Source organism: Clarias gariepinus, chromosome 13 (assembly GCF_024256425.1).
Source record: "Clarias gariepinus isolate MV-2021 ecotype Netherlands chromosome 13, CGAR_prim_01v2, whole genome shotgun sequence".
Classification (NCBI taxonomy): Eukaryota; Metazoa; Chordata; class Actinopteri; order Siluriformes; family Clariidae; genus Clarias; species Clarias gariepinus.
The window spans coordinates 20,986,146-21,010,029 of NC_071112.1; positions in this window are offsets into that span (position 1 = coordinate 20,986,146).

A 23,884-nucleotide genomic window follows, 5' to 3' on the forward strand; every position below is an offset into this window, starting at 1 on the left:
TGACTGTGGAAATGAAAACTTTCGATTTTTTGGGACATGCCAACACAAACTCCTTCCAGCCACCTGTGTAGTCCGACCAAACAGTGACACCTTGTTTTGGTAAACCACCTGTGTTACCTTCCACTAAAATTAAAGTGATAGGCCTGTCAGCTACCTGTATGCATGCATTACTGTCAGTGACTTGAATAGTGTTGAATACATTTATCATCTCCACCCATTACCGGAGCACACCACTTCATAATTTTGCCATTTTAAGGGTTTATTCAGTGCCATTAATTGGTGCGCTTGTGGTTTGTCAGCAGCTCGTTAATGAGTAAGCCTGTTATGTGCTCCCCGTCGGTTCTGCTCCACTGGGCACATCTGCCCATGCTAAAAACCAGAATCACAGAGGTGTCAAGTTGAGACGCGCACCCCACCAGGTATTAGCATATTGTCACCTTGGCTATTAAAAGCAAACCTGTGCTGATTATGATCCCATTCACCAGGGGGGAATGACATGCATATGTGAATGATGCCACATCATAAGATCGTTCATAAAGCGAGTGTGAGGAGGTGTGGAGCGGAATACATAATTCCCCGCTGCTCCAGACTGTCTCGTCAGTCTTTTTCCCCTTCACTGTTTCTCTGTCTAGCTCTGTTTCTCTCTAAGTCTGTTCTGATTTCTCATTTTCCTTATCGCCTATTCATTCACTCACCCACACTCTCTCTCACACACACACACACACGTTTCCTCCCCCTCGTTTCTCATGTCTGTACTTTCTCTCGTGGAGGTATGCCCTGGAAAACATGTAAAAATAAACCAGGATGATTTACTCTACTCTACTTTGTGTGTTTACCCTGAGGCCTCTGAAGGGCTACACTGATTTGTTTACCGAGGCCTTCGTGTTGGTCATGAAAAATGAAGATTCCTGTGAAATCAGAACTTCAAAGTTACCTGTGTATTCACGTGCAACAGATTGCCTGGGTACTAGTATAGCAACAGTTTGGTACGAGACGCAAAGCTCTACAGTAAAGCCTCATCTGTTTTTTATATTTTATCTGGAGTGTCTGGTGCAGGCAGTAAACACTGGAGGCTAAGTGAGGCATTTAGACCTTTCGACAATGCCTCTCATTAAAGCCCCTCCTCAGACAGCAGGACAGGGATGGTGATGAAGAACAGCAATAAAACATTCCTAGAGGAAATCAGTGGGCTGCATCCACACAGGCTGAAGTGCAACTTTTAATATGTCAGCTGTTTTTATCACACGGCGGAGGAGTTTATGCTAGCGGGTTCATTGCATAAAGCTGCATCTTGGGGGGTAAAGAGAGACAAGTTTATGAGATTAGCAGAAGTAAACTTATCAAAGGGAGAGTTTTGGATTCAAACTAAATCTAATTTGTAAAGCAAGGCCGTACTTTACACTGGGGTGATTTTGTGTGTGTAGCTGGAATGAAGGTATTTTTAGTTTAGAATTACACAAAGCCTAATGAAAAAGTGGCCCCTCTGTTTAGTGTTCGGGTTTTATGTTCATTTGTGGCAATGTGGTTTATGCTAGGTACGTACACTTATTCTTAAATAACAAACTGTGGTCTTTTAACCCAAAGTGGACATGACTTAGTTAAACATTTCTAGGTTACACATCACAATATTTATGTCTCACGCTGGTAAAACAAGATGGATGACGGTCTGTTATTTATGGTGTTTTTTTTTTTAAGTGTAATCGTATTTGACCATTATTGAGAGGTAGCCAAGCACAGCAACACTCAGACCCTTTGATTAAGCCTTAGGGGGGAGGAAAAGATCTGTGCAACTACTGTATACATTAAAACTAAATGTGCACAAAAGATTTTTTTTTTAAATGCACATGTAAAAAATAGGAATGCAATGCACATGTAAATGCACAAACACCATAAAACTGTTTCATTTTAAAATAAAAACCTTTTACTTTCTCTTTCTCCGATTTATGTTATTTAGGGCTATACTGTACATCACTGTTCATTTTATTTCTGACAATTTACGCTTCTGAAAAAACCTGCACTGCACTGCCACTTTAATTAGACTTTAATTACACTTTACTGTATAGATAGATGACATTTATAATTACATTTTTTATATTAGTGTAATGTATAAGCATAGTTCTCCAGTGCAGTAAGTATTTCCCCTATGTTCTCCCAATTTGGATGTTTAGCCAAGTGTCATCTAGCACATGTCTAGCACACACTTACAGCTTTCTCTAAAAAGCCATGTCAATACAACTATCACAACTTTTTTTCAATTACCATCAGTTGCTCATGCTATGTCCCCAGGCAGGGGGACTCACCAGATTTTGCTCCACTGGACTTCAGGCTATATCTGTCCGTGGCAATATTGCAGTTTGAACTTGTAGTCTTCTGACAATAGGGCAGGCTTGAACCAGGCTTCCAAACTCTATGGTGGACTGCGGTGCACTGGATGTTCTGATGCCTTTTTGTCGAGGGCAGCATTAACTTTTTAAAAAGTTTTTTCTGTGGGATCGAACCGGATGGGATGGCCTTTTGGTTCCAAATGGTATGGGTGACCCTCGGATGCCCACGATTCTTACAATGAATTACATTATATACCGTATATATATCACTAATTGATAAGCAACCAAGCAGTGGCACTGTTGGGATGCCACCTTTGTTAATAATGTAAAATGAATTATCTGATGTAGTCACCCCAGGATATATATATATGGTGTAGTGGTGTAGTGGTTAGCATTGTCGCCTTGCACCTCCAGTGTCCGGATTCGATTCCCGGCCAGACTCGATTCCCGTCTCTGTGTGCATGGAGTTTGCATGTTCTCCCCGTGCTTGGTGGGTTTCCTCCAGGTACTCCAGTTTCCTCCCACAGTCCGAAGACATGCAGGTTAGGCTAACTGACATTCCCAAATTGCCCGGAGTGTGTGAGTGTGTTATTTATTGTGTGCCGTGTGATGGATTGGCACTCTGTCCAGAGGGTGTACCCTGCCTCATGCCCTAAGTCTCCTGGGATATGCGCCAGGTCCCCGCGACCATGAATACAGGATAAAGCGGTATAGACGATGAGATGAGACTTTACGGGTTTCAATGCTACTAAAGTGATGAAGCTTAAAAGGAGTCAGGCTATGTCTCACTTCGCATCTTTAGTCACGTGTGCTTTTGTTTGAGTTCCTTTATGATAAAACATGTTGCAGCACTAAAAAAGTTAATGTGTATTGACTCACTAATGGCTGTTTAATAATTTAGAAAGACAAAAGTCTTTAGTTTTAAGTCAGAAGATATTACTGATATAATACCAGTTGCTTTACAGTAGGTTTTAAGGGTTTTATTACTGTTATTAATATTTCTTTTATTATTATTATTATTATTATTATTATTAGTCGGTCTCTCATGATCTAAATAAACTACCTAATCCTACAGTAGATTACTATAATAGATCATTCTCTATGTGCACAACAACAGCTGCTGACTCTGCATACTTATAATCCTCTTTATTACAGGGCTTGTCAGTGACCTCAGCAATTAATGAAGGAGTTTTCTTGATGAGATTTAGCCTGTTGAGAGCTGAGACACATTACTGTGCGTCAGCTCGTTATATGGGGCATGCTGCAATCATAACAGTTATGTTTTATTATATAAGGCCACTCAAATTACTCAAAGATTCAAAAACATGTTTTAATTGAAAAAGAAAAACATAAAGGAATGGATTTCTCTTATTACTAAGAATTAATAATGTCCACTTGGAGAATGTTATAGCCTCTAATCCTAATGTTTCCCCAAGGATAGGAATAGCTTTGACCTTGTGAAGGCATTTGGTGGTTAACCATGAGGGAAACTCTTTTTGGTTAATAAAGTGTGTGTGCATGTTTGTGTGTGTGTGTGTGCGTGCGCATCTCCATGCCTGAAAAGTGTTTTCAGACCCACTTTGCTTTCCTCATGATATACAGAAGGCCCTAAATGTATTCCAGTGCTCTAAGCTAAAACAAAAGATACCATTTGTTTCTCTGATGGCTTTTCCCTCTTGAATTATTTCTCGCAAAATATTTTTTAATGTTTTAGCCAGCCAGTGACACACGCTCCACTGAGTAATCATTCTTTGAATTTTGAAACTGGTAACGAGTTTTATAATTGGCAAGATTAATAGTATTTACAGCATGGCAATGCAAATTGTTTCTTGCGTGCAGGAATAATGAAAAGTATGCAATTATTTTTGAATAGTTTATATCTGATTGTGTTGTGATTCTTTTAACAACCACCGGGCAATTTAAGATTGTGTGTGTGTGTGTGTGTGTGTGTGTGTGTGTGTGTGTGTGTGTGTGTGTGTGTGTGTGTGTGTTTGTGCGTGTGTGTATGTGTGTGTGTGTGTGTGTAGGTGTGCGTGTGTTTGTGTGTGTGTGTGTGTGACAGCAGCACTAGGTGTTGTAATTACCCCAGTGCATCAGTGCCTATTAATTGCGATGAGAAAGTTCTTCAATACCAGTAGGGAATTTCTTCTGAAGCGTGCTAGGCTAGAGATAAACAAGAGCTTGTGGCTTAGTTGTGGAAAAAGGAGCATAAATGCTTTGTGGCTTTTCTACTCGCACCATGCACACACACACACACACACACACACAGGCGCACTGGCTCTGGCCAGCCCTCACGAGCAGAATATTGATGTTGAGAATTAATTACTTGTTTTTACATAGATCAAGACAAAGCCCTCAGAGGGATGTAGCGAGCTCAGAGGGAGCCGAGCAGACATTGACGGAGGTGGGAAATTAGAAGAGCTCTGTGTGTGAGCGTTGGGAGAGAAGCTAATGGGCTAACAGAGTTTGGCAATGATAACAGTAAGTGCTTCCGGTGGAATAGCTTGGTGCTGGGAGACCAGTTTGGCAAGACATCATTGTTAGACGTGTTTTTTCTTATTCAGCGTCTTATGTGGTTGGTTGGCAATATGATTTATTATATGTCCTAAAGTGGGACTATCACGTTTACAGATTACACAACTCTGACATTGTGTAGATTATTTAAAAACAATATGTGTTTACCTTAAGGGTATGCTCTTCCCTCAGTGGATCTGTGTTTCATCCCTACTGAAAGCTCCTCTGTATCATGTCAGTCAGTAAAGCTATACAGGCTTCTCAAATCCCCTTGTTTCAGACCAAGGCCGGTTAAACCATCCTGAAATGCGCAATCGATTGGCTTGCTGTAATACGTCCAGCAGATTTCCTGAATCAGGTCCTGATCTGGAAGCTGCAGCTAGATTAAGAGGACCATGAATGGTCATCGATTTCTATCTGATACAATCATTTAATTCAGGCTTAAATCCTTTTGCTGTGGCATGGAGGCAATCTTTGCACAGATCTTTTGATTCCCGAACAGCGGCTTAATTACAACACCCCACCAAACACTTCATGCTGGACAGGCATTCAGGTTAAAGCCCATTGCTACTACCAGACCTGAATTAAGCTGGAACTGCTAGCTTATATCCTGCTTCCATCATGTCCATGTTCAAACATGTGCCCTCACTTTATTAAGCTTCATGATAGTGGATAGCAATGTATTTTATGTTAGTCTGTACCTTACAAATTCACTTCCAGTCATGCAACAGACTAAATGTACATCTGAAATGCAGAGAAACATTTCCATGCGTTATCTACATTGGATTGCACCGATTCCTAGGGAGGTACTTATCATGAACAAATTCTTTCAACGAACTGGCTAAAACACACCAGAGGCTTAAATAAACCATTGATTGTTACCTTAATTAACTACCAAGCTCCGGTATTGTGAGTGAGAAGCATTTGATATTGCAGTCTGGCAGCATTGTTTAACTGATCACCTTGGAATGCTGCGGTTAGCTAAGGGTCAGCATAAAAAATAGCTTGTTAACTAAAAAGCACAGTTGTGCCTGCTGGCTCCAGTCTACTCGACTACTAAAAACTAGTTAGTTATTGGCTAGCACACGTTCTAACACATTGGCTAATTCTTTCGTGCTAATCATTGCTGATTTTTTTTTTCTTCGATTGCTTTTTCCTAACATAGTTCCTTTTTAATCCTGAACAGGTTTTTATTTATCATCACATTTCTTTAAATATGCAGAGGCATTTAAGTGAAACAGAATAACACAATAACAGAACACAGTTACACCATAAGGACCAAAATTCAGGTGTTTCGATCAGTCCCCTTATCCCCTGTGAAAGGCAATTTTAATGCTTCAGCATACCAAGACATCTTGGACAATGCTACGCATTGAACTTTTTGGCAACAGTTTGGGGAAGGTCCTTTTCTATTCCAACATGACTGTGCACCAGTGCACAAAGCAAAGACTGTAGAGACATTTTTTTTTTTATATTTTGATGTGAAAAAACTTGACTGGCCCTAACACAGAACCCAGACCTCAACCCCACTGAGCATCTTTGGAATGAACTGGAACGGAGATTGCGAGCCAGTCTTTCTCGTCCAACATCATAAATTAGACCTTATAAATGTTTTACAGAATGCATGGGCACGAATTCCAAAATCCTGTAAACAGCCTTCCAAGACGAGTGGAAGCTGTCATGGCTGCAAAATGGGTCACATGCCATACTGAAGTAGATATATACAGTATCTATATACAGTGTAGTGGATACAATGTCATTGCAAGTTTGGCCAAATATTTTTGTCCATGTAGTGTATAAGACTAAAACCTTTATTTCTCTTCGTATATTACTGTACTTATTACAACATTTCACCAGTGCTTATATACCATGAAGGTAGAAAGTTTTCTCAGTAAGCCAGAGCCAAGATCATGCTTCATGCCTGAAACACTGGCCTCCCTGGAGCTCCTTTAATGAGTCAAGCATGCGGGTGTAGCAATAACTTCCAGCCGAGTTCCTGTAATGTGCATGTGGTGTGGTGGGCAGTATGCCGTCCTGCAAAAATCAGAATGCCTTTGGTGATCAGACCAGGCCATTTTTTTACATTAAAGGAAAGGGCTATTAAAGGAGGTCCTGTGAGGCCAGCTGGGATAAGTGCATTAGTGTAGCAGTGGATTATTTAGAGAAATAATACAGCGTACAGAGAAAAAAAGGGAGTTTTCACTCTCATAACTATGTTTTGTTTTTCTGCACAATCAAAAGTCTCAGTTTAACTTGAACACTTCTCATATATTAAACGTTAATGAAAAAATCTGTTGTGTGTTCCAACATAATTGTAATATATTTTGCAACATATCATCTTAAAAATGTTTTCCACATCAATTATACCGACGCCTCAGATTAACTGCAACTGCCTCTTGCTCTCTTCGGCAGCAGCTCATTAACCATCCCATACATCATGCTGACATGCTCTGGGTTTTTCATTTAAAATAGGAAAATTCTCTCCATTTTGTCCACTTCGGTAAAAAGCGTTATGCTAATTAGAATTCTTATAACGGAAGGAAACAAGGTCAGATTGTATTGCCATTCATTAGTCGCTTAGTTAATTGTTTAAATAATTGTATTATGATTGGCAAAGGATGAATAATAACAATAAAGCAACTAAGATGCTACTCTTTGTCACATCAATACAGGTTTGTGTCATGAACCCACTTCAACCTTACAAAAATTCCACCTTGGTCTTTCTTTCCCACAAACTTTGCAGACCAAAACCAGATCACATGACATCCTATAAGCCTTCTGAATACACTCACCACTCATACACTTAATTAATGTATTCAGGTGTTTCAATCAGGCCCCTTATCCCTAGTAAAGGGCAATGAAAAGTGGGTTTTTTTGTGTGTGTGTTTCCTTTACATTTTGTCTCCCTACATGAGGGCTAAAAGTTGCTTTTTCTATTTGCTAAGCTTCTCTTGTCTGCTTCATAATATGATATAATGTGAAAGGCCTAAAATGTATTCCAGCGCTCTAAGCTAGAACAAAAGACACCATTTGTTTCGCTCATGGCTTTTCCTCTCCCACAAAATATTTAAATATTTTAGCCAAACAGTGACACATGCTTCTTGGAGTAATCAGTCTCTAAATTTGGAAACTAATAATGAGGTTTTTTTTTGTTTGTTTTGTTCTTTTGCAAGATAAATAGTATTTACAGCATGGCAATGCAAATTCTTTTTGGTAATAAAAAAAATAATAAATAAAGTGTAGTTGTCTACACCGGTAAATATCACCTCTCCATGAAAATTGATCTTTCTCCTGAGTAGTAATATAGTACCCTTGTTTGCTTTAGGTTCAATTATATATAAACTCAAGCATTCTTTTGTGTGATTGCCTTCGGCAAGTATTTTTAATTATTCTGACTCACTCACTCATCTTTTATACCGCTTTATCCTGTATTCAGGGTCGACAGTGCTAACCAAAACACCACCGTGTCGCCCTTTAATCATTCTATATATACTAAATTCTGGCCATTATTATTATAAATAATTATGTTCATGATGATTCTGTGACAATTTGTTGCCTTGTCCTTTAATATTCTCCTTGGTAAGCCCTGAAACCCATGTTTGCTGTTGCCTAATGTATCAACAATAGCCTATTTGACTTGACATGAATCCTAACTCCCATTAGGGGTGGTGGCTTGGGCAGCTAAAGCTCTAGGTTTGCGGATCTGAGGATGAGGTTCGAGCCCCGCCCCATACTACCCAGCCACTGCATGCAGTTCCGGTCCCAAGCTCAGTTTGAAAAATGTGAGGGTTGTATCAGTAAGGGCATCTGGCATAAAACCTGTGCCAAGTTGTGTGCGGGTCTGGTGGTCCGCTGTGGAGATGCCTTGACATGAGCAGCTGAAAGAAAGTTTATTAATCCTAACTCCCCCCTTCTCTCTCTCTCTCTCTTTCTATTGTTGAATTGTGAATAGAATAAAGTACATTTTACATTATAATACAATGACCTCATTAATATAGAGCTTTGTACCCAAGTCTCCAATAACAAAAGTGGTCTTCATATTAACTTAAACACCCTTCCTGAACTAAATACTGAACTCCTCACAGTATGACTGCTGATTAGTTGCTGCAATCTGATATCCCAGATGAAGATGGGTTCCCGGTTGAGTCCGATTCCTTTCAAGGTCTTTTTTCCAATTGCCATCTCAGGGAGTTTTTTCTTGTTACTGGCAATAAATTGAATAAATCATATTAATCTTATAAATAAACAGCATAAATAACCGTTACATCTTTTGCACCTTGTTTATTAGTGATAATAAGAACAGAAGATATTGGTTGTCTTGTAATATCTACTGTATAATGACAAAGAAATCAGTTCTTTCGTCTACCTAATTTTAAGATAAACACAGTTACATTTGCAGAATGGAAACCTGATCAAACTACAGTAGGCTCCTATCTGTACTAGTTTGTTAAGATATAACAGACCAACTGGAGCCATGTCATACATACGCAGACAATTTACCAGTATTAAATTGTACATTCATTTAATTTGTGTTCATGGAAAATAAGTCTGGTGATTAGATAACTTACAATCAGTCCCTTCGAGAATACATCTGGTCAGTGTAGCAGTCTAACCTGCCAGAGTAGAAGTTCACAAACTCACGTCATATTAAAAGCTGAATATGATCAATGACCTTTGTGAAATGTCCACTGACCAAACTGACCATTGTGGTATTATGTGCTATATTATAAGCAAATTATATCCCTTATAAAAGAAAAATGGAAAGGTTTCCATCGGTCTCATGTGAATGAGGTTAGATAGTGGCTCACAATCCTTTCCAGACATTTTCCTAGTGCAAATGTTAATGTAACTGGACAGAGGTCATTATGATCCAATTTTTTGGGGAACTGGGATCGCTGTGAATATCTTCCATATATGTATAATGTGGTTAATGGTAAATAAAAGTTGAATTATTTGGGATAACCTTTTAACTGAATGATGTAGATGCAATGGATTCTTCCCCAAAGGCCAGGGATGTGCTGTCTGTTATATTATTTTTTAGACTCTTTGGCTCCCTTTCCATTATTGCATAGTGTCTCTCCCATGCTTGCTTAATATTCCCGGTGCTGAATTTGTTCTTTAACTTGTTTTTTCAATTTTGCTTTCTGCTATTTAAATTACATCTTAGGGGCTTTTTTGGTCTCGATTTGAATTCTTTCTTCACCTTCTTTCCACTTTTATCAGGGTTCCTGAACGGAATGTGTGAGAATATATCTGTTTACCCATATGGATCCATACACAATAACAGCTGCCGGTTTCAGTTCACAGTTCCTTGGCACATTTTCTATTTCACTCTTCCAAACCTGAAAGATTTTTTTCTTTTCGGTTCCATGTGTTTCCTATATCCAGTTCATCAGAAGACAGTGGGACTATCAACAAAGAAATCTTGCATGAGAGCGCGTCTGCTAGTTAAATTGACCACTTGCTACTTGTTTAACTTCTGGCTTCAGTATTAATTGGTTAAGGCACATGATTAGGGGACACCAAAATGATCATAACTAAGTAAAGGTTTTTATTAGGCATGTGGATGACAGGTATCTATATAAATAAATGAAAAGTTTTGTCTGTACTGTACATTGGTCAGAACTCGCTCTTTCAATCATATCTTTACATTCTATACATTGGAGGACCTAAAACTATAATTTCTGTCTGTATGTCTGTCCAGCCGATTTTTTGTCACAGCATTATGCAAAACTAAATAGACACTGCACAAGAAGGTCCTCCGAGTGGCGCAGTGGTAAAGTGCTTGCCCTATCATCTGGAGATCGCAAGTTCGATTCCCAGGTAATGCTTTAACCTCTCGCAGCCGGAGGTCACGAAAGAGCTTATTGGCCGAGGGATGAGAGGTTCTTTGCGCTCCCACATTAATCACGGCTCTACAGCAAATCAGGAGCGGAAGGAGCGGATAGCGCTGTCCTCCGAGTGTGTTACGCCGCCCCAACGGTGCGCGAGCGAGCAGTTCGAAAAGATGCCGTCGGCTAACGTCACGTGGTTCGGCACTCCCAAATGAGTAGTAGTAGCCTTAATGTGGGAGCCCTCTAGTGACAAGGAGGAATTGGACACAACTAAATTAGAGAGAAAACCAAGGAAACCCCCCCCCCCAAAAAAACACTGCACATAAAATATAATACAGTGCTAATCAAATAAATAATACAAATTAATTCATTTGTTATGTAGCTTAAAGATTCTGCAGATATACACAGAATGTCAATAGCATCTACTGTACATGTATCTTTAATTCTTACTTCTTGTTGGATTAATGGTGGTCTCAGCAAGAAAGTAAAGGGGCCTAAGGAGGTTAAAAGGAAGCTTGCTAAACTGGCTCCTCTCCAGGCTGTCGAGAAAAACTTTGGCTCGACGGTCGTATTTGACCCCTCATATTGATTTATCGTAATCAACTGGGGGCAAAGAGGAATTCAGGATGGCCATCTAGCATGCTGTGGAAAGGCACCTTGGGACAGCAACAGACAATCTGCTCCTCTCCATCAATTTCCACATGACAGGAGCGAGTGCTGGAGGAGAAAGGTGGAGAATGAGGGAGTAAATGAGCAAACGAACAAGACAAGGAGCGAGGGAGGCAGAGATGGGGAGCGAGGAAATGAAGAGGATCCCTCAGGCGCTGCTAGTTAATTAGCTTTGTGAGGAAACAATCAGACTAACAAGCAAAGCAAAGTTTTTAAGCTCTCTTATTATTCTGCATGGTCTACAGAGCCCTGTCTGGAGGAGAAGTCTCACACCTCTCATCTCCTAGTTACTGTAGTACATATAATACGCCAAGGTAATTGTTATCTCTTTAATTAAACAATTCTCCTCCAACCTGCAAAATTTGTAATGACTATGTATTCTTGCAAATTTAAGGCATATTTTGTTATAAAAAGGTGATGGCAGTATATTGATGACCATGTGTGCATTAAGGCTGTTGGCTCAAGCCTTCCTAAATGTGCAAAGGCAATCATGTGACTTAAAGTAGTTTGAGGATGCACAACTGGACTCTGTGATAAAATGAACTCAGCACATAAAAAAGCAGCTGCCCACACACACACACACACACACACACACACACTAAGCAATGGGCCTTTGGTCTGGATTACAGCAGCCACACTGGATGCTTTGCTCTCCCAGTACTGGTGTAAGGTTCCACTTAAATCGACAGAGATGAGAGGAAATCTCTAATTTGGACCAATCCCCAAGCAAACACTAGCTCGCGTGGGCTTGTAACTTAATCTGGCTGCTCTATTGCAGAACCCTACTGCATGCAAAGGGAGATATGCTTCATGTATGGTAAAGTCAATGAGAACCAGCCATATATATATATATATATATATATATATATATATATATATATATATATATATATATGTATATATGTTTCGAACTGATGTCTGTTACAGTTGATTAGTGGGGGCCCGGGGGAAAAAAAAACAGATGCCGAGATTCAGGGGTGCGGTTGGCAGAAAGCTACTTGGCTTGGCCAGAGGCCATCTTCTCCTTATGTTCTGGAGCCAGCAGGGATGCTCTTATTATAGGTTTACCTCCCTGCCACTGGGACTAGGGGATCCAATTTAATACCAGCCAGCTGTTTGAGTGGTAAGACTCATGCAGCATGTGTGTATATCTAAGGGTATGTCTGTGTCTGTCACCCTTTGTGCAATACAAATATGTGTTCAATGCCATGAAAAAAGTGAATTCACTTACCAGGATGGCAGTCTCCTACACAAGACATGCATTTGGTAGATGTTAAAAAAAAAAAAAACGTGGTAGGGTGTTTAAGGAGATTCAGTGTTTTTGTGGTGGCAGAGACTCCAAAAACCTTATCCTAGTGTTTTCTGTGTCACTGATTCTACAGCTATAACATAATGCTTCACTACTCATGTGTAAGGTTTGAATCCCATACAGAAATGTCATATTGTATTACTATGCATATTACAATTGCTTTAGTGATAGTTTTGTATATACTGTGTGTGTATGTATAGATATATATATATATATATATATATGTTTATACAGTATATGTTAAACATGCGTTTGTTCACATTTTTTTTTTCTATATTTTAACTCTACAAGCAATAAAACAATTGAATAATTGTTATGTACCAAATGATTAAATACGGGTATTTCCCTATAACTGCCGTCAACCCCGATGAACATCCCCTTTATAATAATAGATGCTCCCAAAAGTGACATGAATTCAAGGAAGTGACATTTTCATGGAGGGAATACAGCTGCAGAGAACATTTTTGTCTGTTCTGTCTGATTTATAATGTTTTACAACGTGCAACTGCTGGTAAAAGCATACAATGACTATACTGTTACCTATATTTTGGGAGGATAGAGCTGAGATCCAGGGAATGTGCAGGAATCTGAACATAAATGCTTAATAACTTCATCACTTCATGGCTAGAATTTAGCTTCTCTTGGCAGCATCAGGTATGATAATGCACCATGTCACAAGACACCAAGAACATAAAACAAGTTGCTTCAGATTCCTGGGAAGTCTTTGAAAACCTACATTACAAGGCCAAAAGTATGTGGACGCCTGTCAAGAACATCCATACAGCATGTGGGACTTTCCTACAATGTTGCCAAAGAGTCTGAGGCACACAATTGTCTGGGATGATTTGTATGCCGTGGCATTGAGATTTTTACTAACCCGAATTGAGACACTCATAAGAATGAACACTGACTTTTATCATAGCCATATTTCAAAATTTAGCAAAAAGCCTTCCTAGAAGAATGGAGGTTATTATAGGAATAAATGAGGGATTAAATCTGGAGAGAGATTTTCAACAAGCACATATGGTCGTGATTGTTCAGGTGTCCAAAAACTTTTTGCAGTGGAGTGTAGGGAACAGAGAAGGCATTATATGTTCTTTAGTTGTTTTTCTACAGTGAGAAAAATATCCCCACACCATCATACTGCCACCATTGTGCTGACTGCAAATAGGATGGCTCCCTGATCACTCCTCCAAAAGAAACCTGGTTTCATATAGCCAATTGTTACGCTTCTCTCCAGCCAACAGATACAAGATAAGTAGTGGGTTCTTTGATGACAAACTGCACACTGAAGGTTGAATTCAGAAAAAAATGTCCAGCTGTTATGTGTTTATGTGCCTATATGTGTGTCATTATTCTCCTTTATCTCCTTTGATCCACAACAGAACGTCCAATGACTGAGTGTATGAAATGCTTAAAAAACAATTGTGCATAAAATTTGGAACATATTGGTATAATGACGCCTAGCCTGTGGCAGTTGCAGTGACCAAATGACACCTATTTTTGCTCATTTCACTGCACAGTTAAAAACTAACTGGTGCTAGAAGAGTTGTTCTGCTTGATTTATGTCATACAGCCTGCAGTAACAGAGACGTATGACTTGTTGGAATGAACAAATTGTGTGAAGGTGGAGGATGTAATAAACCGGCAATTCTGACATACCTATGAAGAAAAGAGTAACATAACTCCGTCACGGCTCTGCAGAGACCCATAGATGGGCAGGTGCTCACAGTTTAAAACAGACTGAGATTTTTAAAATCCCAACTAAAGCACAACCTCCAGAAACACAGCAACCAACATTGGAACAGAACTTACTGTAGAAGCTACACTTATTTAAATTAATATATATATATATAGTAAAACCTGGGATTGCAAGTAATGCCGTTTGCAAGGATTTTAAATGAATTTTGACTTGGAAAACGAATAAGTCTTGGTTTACATCTACCGTGTATCATGTATCACACATGCACATCTTGTTTTGACGCCGAGTGTCATGTGATCACAACTGAGCCAACGGTTTTTCTATCTCTTGCGCTGCGGAATTGTGGATAATTGTCTCCCATGCTGGGTCTTAGTGCGCATCTCTTACTGGTATAATCAAATGTTGGATCGTAGATTAATGTAAATGTACAGTGGGATAGAAACGATCATGAATAGATAGAATATAAAAAACACTAACCTACATATCTAACTTTAAAATAATAAATCACATTATTTTTTTTGTATAATTCTTTTATAACGTATAAGCAACTATACAACTGCATAATATTAAAAAATTATGCAACAGTTTTTTTTGACCGAGTAATCTGATTGGACGAGAGCCATTTCACAAGTGGTGATAATAACAGCACGGTAACAGCACTGAGATGTTTAACTATATGTATCACATTTTGTATCAGCTTTAAGTACACTAACTGTAGGTCGCCAGCATGGGCGAAAGTAGGTTGGTACATTACTAACTTTTTTCTAATACAAGGGTGAATTTAAAATCCCTCTTAAACTCCTGATCAAAGGCACTACTTGCTGTGTGGAACAAGGGATCGTGTACAGCCTGCATAGCACACAAGCTTTCATTTAATGTTATTTGGGATTTAACATTGAAACGTAATTTGGAAACATTTAAAGCAAATCTTGTAAATTTCCCTGGACTGTTTACCAACTCCATGGTTTATTCTTATATAAATATCTATTTAAATAAAGAAACACATCATAATCTGTTTTATGTTAATCTGTTGTCATATATGTGTTTAAAGACAAATGGTATAGAAAGATGTATTCTAAAACCTTAAAAGGATGTAATTAATAGAAAAATAATAGTACACCTTGGATGGTGTGCACACACACACATAAACACTACAAGCGCACACAATTCACACAATACGGCAAATTTGGAAATGCCAATTAGCCTGCATGTCTTTTCACTGAGGGAAGAAACTAAAGTTCCTGGGGGAAACCAACAAGGATGGGGAGAACATGCAAACTCTATGCACACAGACCTGAGGCGGGATTCGAGCCCACAATCCTGGAGGTGCAAGTCCACAGTGTGATCCGCATATTTGCTCAACAAATTCCCATCTGTTCTTGACTTTTCAAAATCCATTTTGTATGTTGAATTACATTATAATAGCAATAATAACTTTTTTGATGTCTTTTATTGCACTAGTGGCAACATTTTTATAATATATAAAGCTACATAATAGCTTGTGTTAGGGAAAGGAATAGTACTGTATCAGATTTTACCTACCCATGAGACTATGCAGAACGCAGAGTTGACTTTTAAGTCATTTTTAGTTATTCAAACCATTTAGATTTTATCCCAAATGTGACCTCATATAAGCCAATACCATCCCCCGGTTTGTTCCTCAGCTCAGTTTTTTTCTGGTGGGCGTGGCTTGAAAGAATAGTGAAACAGATGGTGTTTGCATTATCTGAGAGGTTTTCATCTGGGCCGTTAACAGACACACTTTATGGGAACTCTGATATTTTTGTTAAAATGTAAAAGCAGCAAAATATGGGACCTTTAAATGAAATGTATACACTGTACTGTAGCTTACTTATACAGTAAATGGATGCCAAAATAAGCTGACCCTAAATTTGTCTAAACATCTAATCTAAAAGTGTTTCATAAATTTATGAGTCCAACAAGCAATCTTGACAAATAATTGCTTAAATAGAAAGCCAAATAAAAAGCACATATTCTACACTTAATCAGTTGTACAGTACGATGCTGTTATTTGAGATTTCTTTTGCTGGTACAAAACAGCTACACCATTTTTGCTGACTGATTAAATATTCATGCCAGTAATTACAGTACAGTACTGGTTGCATTATATAACCTCTATATGCTCGACAAGACTTTTCCCACCAAGAGACAGGCAATAATTCACAGCTGGTCATCTGTTAACAGTATTTTTACATGATTAACATTCCAGGGTCTTTTCTAGCATCCCTACTATCATCAAAGGCCTGAATAGTTGTCAGTGACAACATCTTGCATGATGATTGTATCAGACTATGCTGCGAGTGTCAGAGTGTGAACACACTGTACTTTTATTTTCCAGATCAAAAAAAGGAACCGTTTTTATTTGCTACAAAGCAATAATCACAACTTGTTAAACAAGCAGCCAAAGGCAGATAAATCTTCATAGAAGACACATTATTGCTCTTTTTTTTTATTCAAGAATCTTACTTGGTGCACAAACAACATTTGCTTTAACACTGCAATCTGTTTCTCTCAGCAGCCATTTTTAATGGACTCTGTACATCTCGTATTCATAACGGCATGAGCAACAGATAGCACGGTGAAAGTTATTAACACTACCCTCTCCAATAATCCATTGAGTCAGTTCAGTGATCCTTTGAAGAGGCTGTACAGTGAATTATGTAAAATGTTTGGCAACATTTCACCTGATATTACTGCAGTAAATCACAGCGGGTCCTCACGAGGAGTCAGGAGTCTTCCGTAAATCTATTTAGGGGAGCTGCGACTACACAGGCTTCCTCCCGGATAATTAGGGTTGGGCTGCAGCCTTGTTTTATAAAGCACAGTAATCTGTTTTATCAGTTTGCCAAAGGAGAGTGCTCAAATGTAAATATAGTCTTATGTTATTTATTGACAGTGACGCTGGGGTAATGAAAACGTGAAATATGCAAGCACCGTTACCCTGCACAAATAGTAACTGATGACTTCAATGCCCTTTAATAGCAAGAACACATACAGCATTTTTTAATACAATGGAGATTGTATAAAGGGACTGCATATGCACATAAGAGCTTTATTTTTATGTAAGTAAATTTTAGGAAAAATGAAAATATACATTTGCCGCTCCAAAGTGCTTCATCACCAAGTGAGTCACTGTGTGTTTGTGTGTCTGTCTTTCTGTCTGTTTGTCTGTGTGTATATTTGTCTTAATAGATGTGTTGTGTGTGTGTGTATGTTTCTGACTGCCTGGCTGACCATATGTCTATCTTCCCGTGTGTATATTTGTGTGTGTGTGTGTGTGTGTGTGTGTGTAGGGGGTGTTCTATTGAGGTCAGTTTCGAAAGGTGAAAACTATAATCCATCAGCACCCCCTCCCTAGTAACCCTGCTGAACCTCAGGTCCAGCATCTGTTTGAAGAAAACCAGAGGTTGCCTGTCCCACACGGAAATCCCTTCTCCCATATATAGGGCTACAGGAGAGATCCTACATCCTGTGTTGACAATATGTAACTCCAGGGCTTATCTCAGGGCAACATTTCAGTTTTAGCATTGAATTAATCAGTGTGACGTCACCCTGGAGGCGAGAGACAGAGTGAGCATTGCACATACAGACTGCTGGTACTCTACTGGTTGAAGTGTTTAAGCACTTAAAAGAGTGTGCACTTTATCCTGTCTCTATCTCTTACTTGTACTGCCAGCTTAATGTTGTCCTGAACCTTTTCTGTATCGGCCAGAGGAATGTTCCTTTTCCTGGTGGAAATCAAAACACAGACAGTCTGCATTTCTAGGAAATGAAGCTCACAGGTAAAGAGTGGAATAATTAATATGTCATCTAAAGCCTCCTCGTCAGATATTTGTTTCTTTATTTCCGTTGTTTGTCAGAAAAGTGGAGGCTTAACATCGTGAGTTAGTTTCTCGGAATGACTTAGTCAAAGTTGCCCGGGGGCAGGTTTCTCCAGAGCAGAAATGAAGGTATTAAAGGCTAGGATGGCTGCTGGCCCAAGGAAGGTCGGGCTAGCCTGCATGTTTTTTAATGAGAACAGCTGCTCCCTCTGCTCCTCTGTTCACATGCATGTTTGGTTAATCATACAGTCTCCCCTGCAGGGTGAAGATAATGTGGGCAGCTTAGGTAGCAAGAAGCAGGAAAGAGCGCTTCAGAGGGTATGAGAGAGAGAGAGAGAGAGAGAGAAGATATCTGGCATGATAACTATAACACATTGGAGAAAAGTGAAAAAAGAGAGTCATGGTTGGGAGGATATTAGGAGCTGTAGGTTTTCAGGTTTCAGTGCTATTTATTTTTGACCGAAATGAGGAATGGATAAACAATGGATGGACATAATATCCTTTTTATGGGAGATGGATCTAGCCCAGGGCTATTACTCCTTGCACCTGTTAGCCTTAGACCTTTTGCACTGTTAAAACATGTATATCCATGAAATAGTTTCAATAAACATCTCTTCCAACTGTCTAAGTAAATGCTTTAAATTACAATGCCTCGTACAAAGCATCAATGTAGAATCACATCTCTCTTTCTTTTTTTTTTTTTTTTTTTTTTTGGATACTGCTTATACTGTTTAGGGTTGCATCTGTTTAGAGTTGGCCTGGAGCCTTTCCCAGGGGACTTGAGGCACAAGGCAGGGTACACCCTGGATGAGGTGCCAACCCATTGCAGATCCACCAAGCACACACTACAGGAAATTTGGAATAGAGATAAAGGATAGATGAAGGTTATAAATCATGTCTCTAAACTTTTTTTATTTTATCATTTAAAGTTTGTTATAAGTTTATATTTATGAATTTTGTAAAGCAATTTTAAGTATTTAGTTCTAGAAAGACAACTTTGAGAAGAAAAAAATGAAACGATAATGAAATGAATAAATACAGTATGACTACAAATTGACCTAATGGTATTAAGTACCTAATTGTTACATAAATAATCGATACATATATATTAGACATATTTTATAATAACTTATAATAATAACTTTTCATTATTCAATATATGCTGTAAGACCAGGATACATAGGAAGACCACAAAGTTGGAAATACTTGTGTATGCTATCCTGATGTTACTACACTACACAGAAATACTAATATTTCTTCATTCAAGTCTTTATGTTAGGTTTTTGCATGATTTATCATTAAAAGAAAGAAGTTAAATGACTTCTGTTAGCATTTATTTTGATTTATGGTGCAACATTCCATATACAGTACATATCATATGCAACTGTGGATATGAATGTACTGTACTATATTTTGCACAATACTTACTGTTGCTGTTAAGGGCTAATTAAAAGTAATTAACAATTATGTAATAATACCTATTTTTCTAATTTACCACCTGTTTTACCTAATCACACACAAAATTATGACAGCAGCTTCCTTCTTGCACTGCAGCTGTGTGCATTCATATGTCTTCATCTGGATGATTTGTCTATGCTTGAATAAATTATTTACAATGTTAGAGAGGGAGTATGTATCACTACAAATATCACTGCACCTGATTAAATCTTTAGTGCTCCAATTAATGAGATAATACATTTGTTGCACTGCGTGATGAAGCGGGTTGATTATCTGTCTTGACAAGCAGGATTCAGTGCTGAGCTCTTAATCCTAGAACTAGCAGTAGGGCAGGCCAGAGGTAGTGTCTAAGTCTTTAGCTTCTTTAACAGAGAAAGTATGTATCAATGAATACAAGTTTTATCAACTTTAAAATGCCATTTTAACAAGTTTATTTATTTATTTCTTTTTTTTTTCTTAATTTGTGTCACTACATCAGTAGGAAATTCATTTATGGTTCAGATATCAAAACTTTACTTTAAGCCCATACTGTGTTAGGGACAATTTGACACACAAAAGTGTTTTCTATTTAAAAAAAAAAGAGTCAAAATATTGTTTTATCTTGCACTTTGGTGACCTTGGTTTAATGTTTATTTAACATTCATCCTGAGGTAAAGTGCTCGCCATATCATCCGGGAATCACTGGTTGGATTCCCGGGTGATGCTGTAACCTCTCGCAGCCGGAGGTCTAGAGAGAGCTGATTGGCCGAGCTCTCTCAGAGGGGAGGGATGAAAGGTACTCGCGCTCCCACATTAATCATGGCCCTACAGCCAATCAGGGGCGTCTGTGAGCTTGCGCACGGGGAAGGAGCGGATAGCGCTGTCCTCCGAGTGTGTTACGCCCAGGCCCGGTTCTAGACAGGCTCATATGAGGGGAGGGTCAGTGTGCGCGTGTGTGTGTGCGTGTGTGTGTGTGTGTGTGTGTGCGTGTGTGTGTGTGTGTGTGTGTGTGTGTGGGTGTGGGTGTGTGCGCTGCAGCCTGTGAGTGAATACACACAGCAGAGAGACAGAGACTTAAGGGAAATCTAATACCGTATTGTGTAGTGTCCCTTTTTTGGCAAATTTTTGCCCCCCCATAGAGCCGGCCTCAGTTACACCGTACTAACAGTGCATAAACAAGCAGTTCGAAAAGATGCAGTCGGCTGGCGTCACGTGGTTCGGAGTGTGTGTGTGTGTGTGTGTGTGTGTGTGTGTGTGTGTGTGTGTGTAAGAGAGAGACCTGCAATGGATTGGCACCCTGTCCAGTGTTTACCCTGACTCATGCCCTAAATCTCCTGGGATAGATTGAAGTTAAATAAATGAATAAATTAACAATAATAATAATAATAATGTTGTTGTTGGTCTTTCGGCTGCTCCCAGCAAAGGGGTGACAGCGGAACATCCAGTCCGCACAACAACTTGGCACAGGTTTTTACGCCGGATGATCTTCCTGACGCAACCCTCCCATTTATCCTAATAACTATTATCATTATCATAAAAAATAATACTAATACTAATAAAAAAAGACTAATCACCTGATTAGGTGACAGGAATCTATATAAATGTATCACATCAGGGTTTTTCATTGTTGCCGTTGTTGTTTTGTTTTTGTTTGTTTTTCTGGAGGAAGCATGGACATAAAAATCTGGTTTTACTCCCTTTTAAAATGAGACCTAAAACACTTCCATATGTCGTTTAAGATCATAACCATTTACAAAGAATTAAACTGATCAGAGTAGATTTATGTGGTTTTTTTCCTCACTCACATCCTCATACTGACAACAAAACAGGGGAGGACAGCAACAGTAGTGATTACATTCAGTGGGGACAAAAATGAATGAGAAAAGAAAATCTGATATTTATTGGATATTTGAGGAATCAGTTCAAGCTAAAGTAAGACTGACTAATGAGGCATTTGCCCAAGAAATCAAATCTACGTGCATATACTGTACTTGGTGTTTCAGATCTCAGGTGCATTCAAATTACAAACAGATTCAAGTTACTTGCACTTAGGAAGTGTGTGGTATGAACACAGCATTAGAGCATGTCTGTGCAGGGAAATGTGAATACAGTAATTTAAACTCTGGTCTTTGTGTGGAAGCGGAACATACAGTAGTGTGCAATCCCAGTTCTGGGTTTTGTCAGTTAACAAGTATGGCACGTGAAAAACAGCAAATCCAGCCTGTGCATACCACTGTTTTCACTAATTCAGTTTTATCTGAAACAGACACAACAAAAGGAGGTGTGTGTGTGTGTGTGTGTGTGTGTGTGTGTGTGGTGTCCAAATATCACTTAAATGTATCACAGCCCTGTACAAATAAGTCAATTAAAATAGAACCGTCCTTTAAACAAACCTCAAACAACTTGAAATGATCCATAACAGTCACTGCAGCATGTCTAAAGATACAGGACGTGATTTTAGTTACAGTGCTACAAAGCATGAAATGGTGTAGGCCAAGGCTAAACAGTGGCCAATCACTGGCTTGGCTTGAAATAGGCCCAGATGTCAAAAGCTGGCTGCTGAGATAGTGCAGCAGAGGCAAAGAGTGACTCAAGTCAGTATGTGTCTTTTATAGTCTGATTTTGACAGCGGAGCGATCCGAAACAGAAGCCACTGAACCCTGGAAGTCTGGCAGCGTCTGCAGACCCACAGGGCAGCTCAGCACTTATGGGCAATTAGAGGGACCCACTGCTGTTGTTCTTAGGCCCTGCGTTTTAGTGCTAAACTATAAAAATACTCCACACAATCCACAAGCGTCCATATTCATTTAGATGCATTCATCATTTGATCACAGCAACAGGGATGATCACATGCAAATGCACACACACACACACAGACACACACACACAGTATGCACACATCCATTATCTTATTTGGTTTCTTCATACAGGACGATAGACTTACTGGAGACAGGGGTAGGGGAGTGATGGTTAACATGGTATCATAGCTGTATGTGTTATAAGGCTCCTTTAGGAGACATCATTCTGCCTCCGTGACTGCCCTGCTGCAGGCTTCTGCTCTACTGAGTCATATGATACACAACATCGCAATTAATATAAGCATAGGCATGTGGATCATGTGGAACAATGAAACTGAAATTCCTAAAATGGACATAGTCTGTGTGTGCTCCTTCGTTTCTGCTTGGTCGCTTCTGGATAAAATCTCTTCTTGTGCTTCACTTTTACTTGCACTTTTCCATCACCTAAAAAAATTTATGATCCCAAAAGTTATCATTGTTTTCACTGCCAAGGAAGTTGTACTGTAACAAGCACCCGTAATATGCCTAAGATATTGGGTAGGATTTTTTTTTTCAGGTACCAGGCATGCTGTACTGGGATTTATAGGTGAAACTAAAGTAGTTGAGATCATTGATTGTACAACCACAATCCCCAGTGTCACTGGGAAGAACATTATGGCATGCACACTCAAGGATTGCATTCAAATGCTTTTAGCTTTCATTATGGCACACTATGTGACAGCCAGGTCATGTGCGAAAATGATGCCTGATGCCCCCAGAACTACTCTTTCACAATTTGAATCCTGCAATATGACTGTGCCATCAGCGAAGGAAAAACTCCAGATATGTGATAACTTGATCATTCAGTACATTAAGGTCATCAGCTGACCAAGTGGACTTGACTTTATTGCTACTACTTCTTACTCTTCTCCAAAGTCTCCAAAGCTCCCTTGGGTTATTATTATTATTATTATTATTATTATTATTAACACTTTATGTTTTATGTAGCACCTTGGTCATGGAGGAGCGTTGTTTCATTTCACTGTGTAAGTGGCTGGTTAAGGCATTGGACTACGGTTCGAAAGGTCCCAGGTTCAAACCCCACAACCATCAAGTAGCCACTGTTGGGCCCTTGAGCAGGGCCATTAATCCTCAACTGCTCAGATGTAAAATGAGATAAAAATGTAAGTCACTCTGGATAAAGGTTCTGCCAAATGCCATACTGTAAATGTAATTGTGTACTAAGCTATATAGGGTTGAAATGACAGTAATGTTTTGTGTTGACTTGCTACTACAGTATTGCATATTGACATTGTACACCCTATGATTTATATTCCTATTGAATGCCATTTCGGCTTCAGCCACCAAAAAGAAATGTCATTATTTATATTGTATTTCCTTTTTTTTTTCATTCCTGTCGAAGTAAATCAGTATTCGAATATTGCATAGTATTTTTTAATAGATTTAGCTGCTATG